Genomic DNA, 9,751 nt, shown 5'->3' with positions numbered 1-9,751 from the left:
TTTTCAGGTGAATTTTGACAAATGAAATACCAGCACCATAGTAGAGAGAGACCATTTCTATCGACCCAAGATTTCCCTCATGTCCCTTTGTGGTCATTCCCCTCTCTCACCCTCATCCCTTTGGTACCACTCACCTGATTTCTGTTTTGCCTTTTCCAATGAATACTAAATGGGATCATACAGTCTGTAAACCTTTTATATCCAGCTTCTTCCACTTAGCATAATTCTTTTGAGATTCAACCATGTGATTGCATGTATCAGCAGGTCCTTTTATTGCTGAGTAATATTTTGTCATATGGATCTATTTATCTATTTACCAGTTGATGGATATTTTGGTTGTTTTCAACTCAGAGATGTTACAAATAAAGTTGCTTTAAACCTTATCATGTTTCCAAGTTTTTTATGTTTATATAGTCAAATTTATCAATCCTCTCTTTTATGGCTTTTAGATTTTGAGACATAGAAAGATAATAAAGGAATTCACCATTTTTTCCTTTTACCTCCTGTATGGTCTCATTTTTTACATGCAGATCTTTGATCTGTTTGGAGTTTATCTTGGTGTTAGGCATAAATCAATTTTTTTTTTTTCCAAATGGCTAAGTTGTCCCCAAATACCTAAATCAAACTTTTTAATCTGATGTAGGAAACTATTTTACAATTATTTGTAATTATTTATAATTTATAATTTAATACAAATATTTTGATTTATTACAGTTATTTGTGTTTATCATTGCTATTCAATTAAAGTTAAAAATTAAAAACCTAGGGGCGCCTGGGTGGCTCAGTTGGTTAAGTGACTGCCTTCGGCTCAGGTCATGATCCTGGAGTCCTGGGATCAAGTCCCACATGGGGCTCCCTGCTCAGCAGGGAGTCTGCTTCTCCCTCTGACCCTCCCCCTGTCATGTGCGCTCTCTCTCTCATTCTATCTCTCAAATAAATAAATAAAATCTTTAAAAAAATTAAAAACCTATTTTTCTTTAAAGCTTATTTATTTATAATCCCTATACCTAACATGGTGCTTGAACTCAGAATCCTGAGATCAAGAGTCCCAAGCTCCACTGCTCCACCGACTGAGCCAGCCAGGCGCCCCTAAAACCTATTTTTCTTTAAACATTCAAATACAAACCTAGTAAATTCAATTGTAAATCAAGTAATTTTGAATGACAATTCAAAACACTCAGTTTCATTTTCCTTTTTTGAACGTTTAATGAACTTACTACAGTTAGCAAATTATAATCCTTTAAACTTTAAAGCACTGTTTACAAACTTAATTAGATTATCTTAGAAATTATTAATTAAAGCTATGGAACTTATAAATTTAACAAATTAAATTTCTTAAATGTAAGTACTATTTACAAACTTAATTAAATCGTCTTAAATGCTTCAATCTATACCACAAAGTTAATGTATTTGATTTTCTCAAGCATTTCTAAAACCTAAAGAGACATAATTCCAAATCTAACAAAATCAAGCCAAGTGTGTGCAAAGCTGTAATGAAACAAATGTAAAAATGTAGATCACATTCTTTTAAATATCTTAAAATCATTATAAATGTAACAGATACTCGTAAGTTTAAATATTGACTACCAACTCAATCATTTACATTATCCTATGTATTTATATTAAATTGAGAAATACGATATCTCAGATTCTCTATGGTGGCATTTTAAACATCTTAAGAATACACAAAGTACAGCTTCTAGTTAAAGAACTGTTATATACCTTCCCTCCCTCTGGCAACACCACTAAAATGACAATTACAGGGTTTTTCTAAAGCATAACCCACAAAGACAAAGGGAATAGGAAAGGCAACAATTTTGCGAGCTAGAAGGCAGATGACCTACTGGTAGCGGATTCAACAGCCCCGGAAAAGCTGAAATCTAAGCCAGTGTTGGGCAAGTCAAGAAACAATCAGATTTGTGCCCCAGAAACTCAGAGCAGGGAGGCTCAGGAATGGGTAGAAATGGGTTCTTTTGAAAGCAAGGATAAAGAAGGACCTGAAAACAATAGGAATGATTAAAATTCTGTTTGAGATGTGGTTAGAACCACCTTCCTCATCTCCTCCCCTCCTCTGCACAACCAGCAATAGTTTTGCTTCACCCTCCAGAAGACTGGAAGTTTGGTCTCTGGAGGGTTAAGGAAGGATACTATAGCCTCAAGACCCCAGGTCACTGGGACAGAGGGACTCAGTGTTGAATATGGCAAGAGATGAAAGGAAAATCCACATACTGATTTAGGAGACTCACTCTGACTTTCCCAAGGCTCACAGGATGCTGTAGGCAGCCAGCCTCATGCCCTCTAGGCAGAGAGCTTGAAGATTCTTCTCTGGAGAATCAGACCAAGCCAAATGAAGAGATCAGAAGATATTCATACTCAGGATCCTCCAACCAAAGAGCCCCAGCAGATCACCCTATAATGAGGCCCTCCTCTGGACAAGCCCTGCTCAAATGCCAGAACTTACAGTCAGTTTCCTAGCACCCCACTCCTGAATACACATGGACAGCTAAGAGTTATCAGGCTTTTGAGGAAACGCAAAACAAATCATCAGTGCCACCATCACCAACAAAATCCAGGAAATATGATTTTGGAGAAAATAAAGACAATGCACACAGACAGAACAAAATACTCATCAGTAATAGCCTCAGCAGGGTAAGAAGAGGTATTGTAGCCATGAAACAAGAACAGCACACCATTTAAAAAAGTCAGAAAATTAACAAGAGCTTTTAGAAAATAAAAAGCATGATAGGAAAAATGAAAAACTCAACAGAAGGGTTGGAAGATAAAATTGAAGAACTCTCCTAGAAAAAAAAAAAGAACCAAAGGCAAGAGATGGAAAACAGGGAAAAAATAAAAGATTTAGACCAGGACATCCAATAGCTGGGAAAAAAAAGGGGGTGGGGGATTTCCAGAAAAAAAAATTATACGAGAAAATATCCTAGACGTGAAGTATCCCTAAATTAAAAACTCTTACCAAGTGTCCTACATAATGAATTACGGAAGATTCATATCAGGTCCACTGAGGAGGCAGAAACCATATTGCTATTTTACCAGGGACAGTTTATTATAAAGAGTTGTTAACGAATAGAACTTGAAAGGAGTCAAAGAGGGCAAAAACCAGTACACAAACGTTTATGGAAACTTTATTCATAATAGCCAGAAACTGAAAACAACTCAGAAGCCCAGGCATCAAAGCAGCAGCTTGGAAGAAAATCCAGAAGCTATGAGAGAGCAGGGGTGAATCTGAGATGTTTACCTCATTCCCAAAGTAGAGATCAAAAGGAGGCTAGCTCTACATAACCCCAAAGCCAGCTTAAGAGTTCAGTACTTTAGGGGCGCCTGGGTGCCTCAGTCTGTTAAGCATCTGCCTTCAGCTCAGGTCATGATCTCAGGGTCCTGGGATTGAGCCCTGCGTCCCCCGATTATGTTCTCTAGCTTGCAGTCTCTCTCTCTCTCTCCAATAAATAAATAAAATCTTAAAAAAAAAAAGTTCAGTACTTTATTGTGGTTATCATCATGTTATTGATGTCAGAGAGGACAATATTCTGAGGAAAATGATGAAGACTCTCATCCACAATGTGATCCAGAAGACTCAGACTCTGAATCTGGGGGAGTTTCAGGAATACCTTCATCTAGTTATTCCACTTATATTTTCCTTTTTTAGATATACACAAGGACAGTATAAATTTATTATATCGAAATTAACAAAATACATATATTGTGTCAATATAATTTATAAAATTAATGAAGTAATACAAATGCTAAAAATAACATAATAAAATACGTGTCTAGTGATGAATAAAATAGCCTTTCAATAAATATAAAATAAGTGATTAAAAAAACATGCTGGGGCATCTGGGTGGCTCAGTCTGTTAAGCATCTACCTTCAGCTCAGGTCATATTCCCAGGGTCCTGCGATGGAGCCCTCATCATGCTCCCTGCTCAGCGGGGAGCATACTTCTCTCTTTCCCTCTGCTGCTCCCCATGCTTGTGCTCCCCCTCTCTCTCTGTCAAATAACTAAATAAAATCTTAAAAAAATTTGCGTGCTCGCTTCGGCAGCACATATACTAAAATTGGAACGATACAGAGAAGATTAGCATGGCCCCTGCACAAGGATGACACGCAAATTCGTGAAGCGTTCCATGTAAAAAAAAAAAAATGTGCATCAGTTTTTTTGCCAGTGTTATTTCTTTCTACATGGCACATAAAATAATGCTGTGACATGATGTACAATGGATAGTGTGTTAGATCTGATGAAATATGGTATTATTTCACATGAACACATCCAAAGAAAAAGAGGTTCCCAGCACAGTGATGTGCTCAAGCTCCTCTTCCTCCACAACTTACTGCTTCTGTCTCCTCCAGGTGAGTGCTGTCATCTCAACCTGGCTCCCCTCATAGTCACAAAGTGGCTGCAGCAACTCCATTAATCACATCAAAGCACAATGGTCAGTGCCCAAAAAGAGGCTCTGTTTCTCCTTGTAAGTAATAAATCTTCCCAAAGCTTCTGCAGCCTTTTCCTGGTGTCTCTTTGGCCAAAATTTTATCGCATGCCCATGCCCATACCAATCACTGGCAGAGGGGAAAAACTACCAAGAATGACTTAGACCCATCATGTCCTGCCTCCTAGGACTAGAGATGAGGCCTGCACTCTGTGCATAAGCTATGCAGAAAAGAGAGACTGCTGGACAAATCGGGCTCTACTAGGAAAGGCAGGTGGGTGGCAACCAGCAATGTCTGCTATCAATTCCTAATCATATCCATTGTGTTTGAAATTTACTAATTTGACTCTCCAAGGGCAACTGCATTTCTGAATTCTTGAAGAAATATTTCAATGCAGTCAGCTCTTCCTTATTATAAATTTCAGTTTATTCCATTCTCATCTTAGCCTCAGACTCATCTTGTCCATTATTAATAATGTTGCTTTTGGGGCGCCTGAGTGGCTCAGTCAGTTAAGTGTCCCACTCTCGATTTCACCTCAGGGTTGTGAGATCGAGCTCCATGTTGGGCTCTGTGCTGGGCATGGAGCCTGCTTAAGATTTTCTCTCTCCCTCTCCCTCTGCCCCTTCCTCCCTCTCTCTCTAAATACTACTACTACTACTAATATTAATAATAATGTTGCTTTTATTCCTAATGTATAAAAATTACTACCATTCCAGAATGAAATTTTGGATATTTGAAAATCTAAGTTTTGCTGTATTTAGACAAATTGAACCAAACACAGACACACACAGGGGAGCACATATTTGATGTTGTAAATTTGCACTGAAACCATCATAATTGTTGTCTAGTTTAAATAAGGTGAAATAAAATCAATTATCTTCATAATTCACTTAAAAAATAACATCTTTCTGCCTTTCAGAAAACCAGTGCTTTGTGAGCTTTTGCGTAATATCGAAAGGTAAAGTTACACAGGGTTTACCTTGCAGTCCTCACTTCTCCATTTCTCAGTGTGCTGTTCAGATAACAAAATCCTTCTTCCCCTAATAAAAGATCTGATTGGGCGCCTGGGTGGCTCAGTTGGTTGAGCGACTGCCTTCGACTCAGGTCATGATCCTGGAGTCCCTGGATCGAGTCCCGCATCGGGCTCCCTGCTCAGCGAGGAGCCTGCTTCTCCCTCTAACCCTCCCCCCTCTCATGTACTCTCACTCTCTCAAATAAATAAATAAATCTTTAAAATAAATAAATAAATAAATAAAAAATAAAAGATCTGATTGCACAAACTCTCCATGACACAGTATCTCAACCCCCACTCTGTGAAATCCCCTAATCATATATGATTTCCAAAGCAGGGAGCAATTTGATCTGATAGAATAACAGTAGTTTGCAAGAGAAAGTGAAAACAGCCGTGTGCTAACTTACAAACCTATTTCCTAGACAGACGCTTAGAAAGATTTGGAATCCCCCACTGAGTGTGTGGTATCTGGCAAGTCATTCCAACCCTTCATGAGAAACTTTGTTTTTTAACTGGATAGATGGTAGATGATAATTATGCTGTAGAGGAAATACAGCAAAGAGCATGCGATTCTTTTTTTTTTAATTTTTTATTGTTATGTTAATCACTATACATTACATCATTAGTTTCTGATGTAGTGTTCCATGATTCATTGTTTGCGTATAACACCCAGTGCTCCATGTAATACGTGCCCACTTTAATACCCATCACCGGGCTAACCCATCCCCCCACCCCCCTCCCCTCTAGAACCCTCAGTTTGTTTCTCAGAGTCCATCGTCTCTCATGGTTCGTCTCCCCCAAAGAGCATGTGATTCTTAATGATTATTGATGATTAAAAAATCAAACACCATGTCAGAGTGAAAAGCTGAAATAAGTGTCTTTGAAGAATACAATCAAGAATATGGTCAAGAACCAAATATTGTTAGATAGTTGATGAGGAAAGAGATATTTGTATTTGGGGCTGAGTTGGCTCTTAGGGATGTGATGGACTGGTCAGCAGGTGAACAAGAGGGGAAGGGAGAAAGAAAGAGGCAAGGACCTCCCTCTTTGGGGTGCACTCCATATTTGGCATCGGGCTGGGTGCTTTGGATTTATCTCATGTCATCCATCCACGAGTCGGTGAGGGGGGCATGATCATTATTTCCATTTTGGAGACGAAACGGAGGCCAAAAGAGATGAAGACATTTGCCCAAGGTAAAAGAAAACAGGTTTTAAACCCAGACCTGTCTAATCACAGACTCTCTGCTTTTGGTCCCAGTGGCAGGGTTTGTCAGTTAGGGCAGTAGTGGGATTAGCAAAATCTCAACCAGGGGGTGAGGACAGGGTTGTGCATTGTCCAAATATTCTCACATGCTGAGATGCCCCGGTGGGCCCATTTCTTTCCCAGTGTCCCCTCAAGGGCTGCCTAGTGAGTTGCTGGCCCAATGGGGGAAAGGACCTAACGTTTAGGGACCTTTGCCAGGTGAACAAGAAATGCCTCATCATCTTGCCTTTATAAATTATGAAGAAGAGGTGCCTGGGGATTAATGAGAAACCTTTGACCTCTCTTTAAAAGTAAACTCAATTTCCAAGTTTATTACAACGATTTACTGGAAATATATAAGAAATCTAAAAATACGCTAAATATAAATAAAAATTTTAAAGAAGTCTACCAATAGTCACGTGATTTCTACTAAGCTACCAAATAACGATATGTACCTTCTAACGAGGTTCACTGTCCATTCTTCCTGGAGCAGGTATGAAGCAATGCATGAGAACTAGACTGGGGAAGGTCAGCAGATGCCACCGCGGCCAGAGCAGACGCAAGGTCTCTAAGCTGTCTAGGGTCAGTTTCTCCTTTCATAAAAAGAGTCGTGTACTGCTCACAGGCGTTTGGGAGATTCAGGAGACCTGGGACCAGCACGGCAAAGCCCATGTTCCAGCCAAATTTCAACAGTCTTGCAAAAACGGTGCCAGCTCTTCTGTAGCTTTTCTTGTAGGCATGTTCATTAACAAAACATTCACAGTTAATAAGAACAAGATGTTTGGAGCGCCTGGGTGGTTCAGTCTGTTGAGCCTCCGACTCTTGATTTCAGCTCAGGTCATGATCTCAGGGTCCTGGGATGAGCCCTGCGTGGGCTCAGTGCTCAGTGAGGAGTCTGCTTGAGATTCTTTCCCTCTGCACCTCCCCCCAACTTGCGCCTGAGTGCACCCTCTGTCTCAAAAGAAATAAGAACGATGTTTAAAACAGTATTTATGGACTTCAAGGTTTTCAAAATAGAGATAAATATGTAACAATAACTCTATATGAATAACTATATATGAATATATGACTTGATTTAAGATGAGATAACACCAAAATAGTTGCAACCACTTCACAAATATTTGGGGGATACCTCTTAGCTCAGCTTCCTTCAAGCTATTTCTGTCATGTGAAACAATTGTATTTACTGCTACACTGATGCTCCTTCCCTCTGCATATATATTTTCCTTTCAATATTTGGATTAGTGGTGTATATACTTTTGAGCCTTTTCACAAATGATCATTAACATTGTTCTATGTTATTTTTTCACATATTCTTTTATTGGCTGCAAAGTATTCCATCATCTAAATGTGCCATAATTATTTAATTAGTCCCAACTTTCAAACCCTTAGGTCAGTTCTGATTTTTCATTGTCATAATTAACCTATGACATTCTTATATCAAAATGTTACAGGATTTCTTCTCCTTTACTGCCCACGGTTCTTGGTCATGCTGCTTAGAAGAATGAAGAGGTAGACCAGACAGACGAACAGTGGTGGGCAGCAAAGCAAAGCTTATTTGAGCGATAGTACAAAACTCCTGAAGAGGGAGGGGACCTGAGAGGGTTGCCGATTTGGCATTTAGATCTAGGTATTTTTGTTTTTGTTTTTGTTTAATGATTTTATTTATTTATTTGACAGAGAGAGAGCGAGTGCGAGCACAAGCAAGGGGAGCTGCAGAGGGAGAGGGAGAAGCGGGCTCCCTGCTGAGCAAGGAACCCATGTGGGGCTCAAGCCCGGGACCCTGGGATCATGACCTGAGCTGAAGGCAGATGCTTAATGGACTGAGCCACCCAGGTGCCCCAAGATCTGGGGGTTTTTTGTTTTTTTTTTTTTAAAGATTTTTATTATTTATTTGACAGAGAGAGAGATAGCGAGAGCAGGAACACAAGCAGGGGGAGTGGGAGAGGGAGAAGCAGGCTTCCTGCCGAGCAGGGAGCCAGATGTGGGACTCGATCCCAGGACCCTGGGATCATGACCTGAGCCCGCTTAACGACTGAGCCACCCAGGCGCCCGATCTAGGGGTTTTTATGGGCTCTTTGTTGTAGGCTGTTTTAATCTGATTAACCCTCTGTGTGCCGGTCATCCAATCAGGTTTTTGTCATCTACCTAACATGTGGGAAAGGGTAGAGGGCTCCTTCCGGGGTGGTGTAAAATCCTTTTAAGGGTGGTTTCCTCTTGGGGGGGGGGCTTTTCCCTGCCTGCCTGTCTTTCAACTATCCTTTATGTTATAAGCATTTCTAATAAATTCCTGAGGATAAATTCTTAACAAGTAGAATGTTTGGATCAAAAAGTAGGAATGAACTTAAGGTTTTTGATGAGTATTGCCAAACCAGTGCATGCCCTTCTCAGTGATTATTAAGGGCTTTTATTTTTCCTTGTCCTTACCAATACTAGGCTTTGTCACTTAAAAAAAAAATCAAAAACACAAAAACACAACTTTACCACTCTGAGAGACGGTAGGTGGTAGAGAATATCTAATATAATTTTCTATTTTATTTAGTATATGGAGCATAATTGCGTCTTGACGAGGCTAAGTAGTGATTCTGACTTCTGTGCTCTGCTCTGTAGAGGTGATCTGCTGACCTGTAGCATAAAAGTCATACTTGAAGAAAGCTTTGTGCCTCAGAACAAACCCTGTGTTTATGAGTTAGAAGTAAGGAGGCTTGGGTTCCGGTTCTAACCAGTCATCTTTCCTTAGGCAAGTGTTATATTCTCAGTAATTTACTTTAAATACCTCAGAGAGCCAGTAGGATGCTTATCTGTGTGCAAGTTAACTTGAGTCTTTGCCCTGAGGATCCTTCCTCTAGAGGCCACTATTGCAAGCACTTCAAATATTGCCTACTAAATCTGTACCGGAGGGTTAATTAATTAGTCTAATGAATGTCGGAAATAATTTTTCACTGATGAAACGAGTAACGTGCAAGATATGAGACAATAAGATTGTAGATGTGTTTATCTGCCTTTTAAAAAATATATTTTATTTTATTTTAATTCCAGTATAGTTAGTGCACAG

The 9,751-nt window shown here is 39.6% G+C and overlaps 1 non-coding gene across 1 annotated transcript; it reads left to right on the top strand.

Moving 5' to 3' along the window:
- The first annotated feature begins 4,041 nt into the window (after positions 1-4,041).
- Positions 4,042-4,148, top strand: LOC115943352 (U6 spliceosomal RNA). The gene has a single exon (XR_004077936.1). It is a non-coding gene; the product is annotated as a U6 spliceosomal RNA (small nuclear RNA).
- The last annotated feature ends 5,603 nt before the right edge of the window (positions 4,149-9,751 follow it).

Source organism: Leptonychotes weddellii, chromosome 3 (assembly GCF_054177405.1).
Source record: "Leptonychotes weddellii isolate Sample4059 chromosome 3, ASM5417740v2, whole genome shotgun sequence".
NCBI classification, from domain to species: domain Eukaryota; kingdom Metazoa; phylum Chordata; class Mammalia; order Carnivora; family Phocidae; genus Leptonychotes; species Leptonychotes weddellii.
The sequence above is the reverse complement of the archived record's forward strand: the minus strand, read 5'-3'. Positions and strand labels throughout refer to the sequence as shown.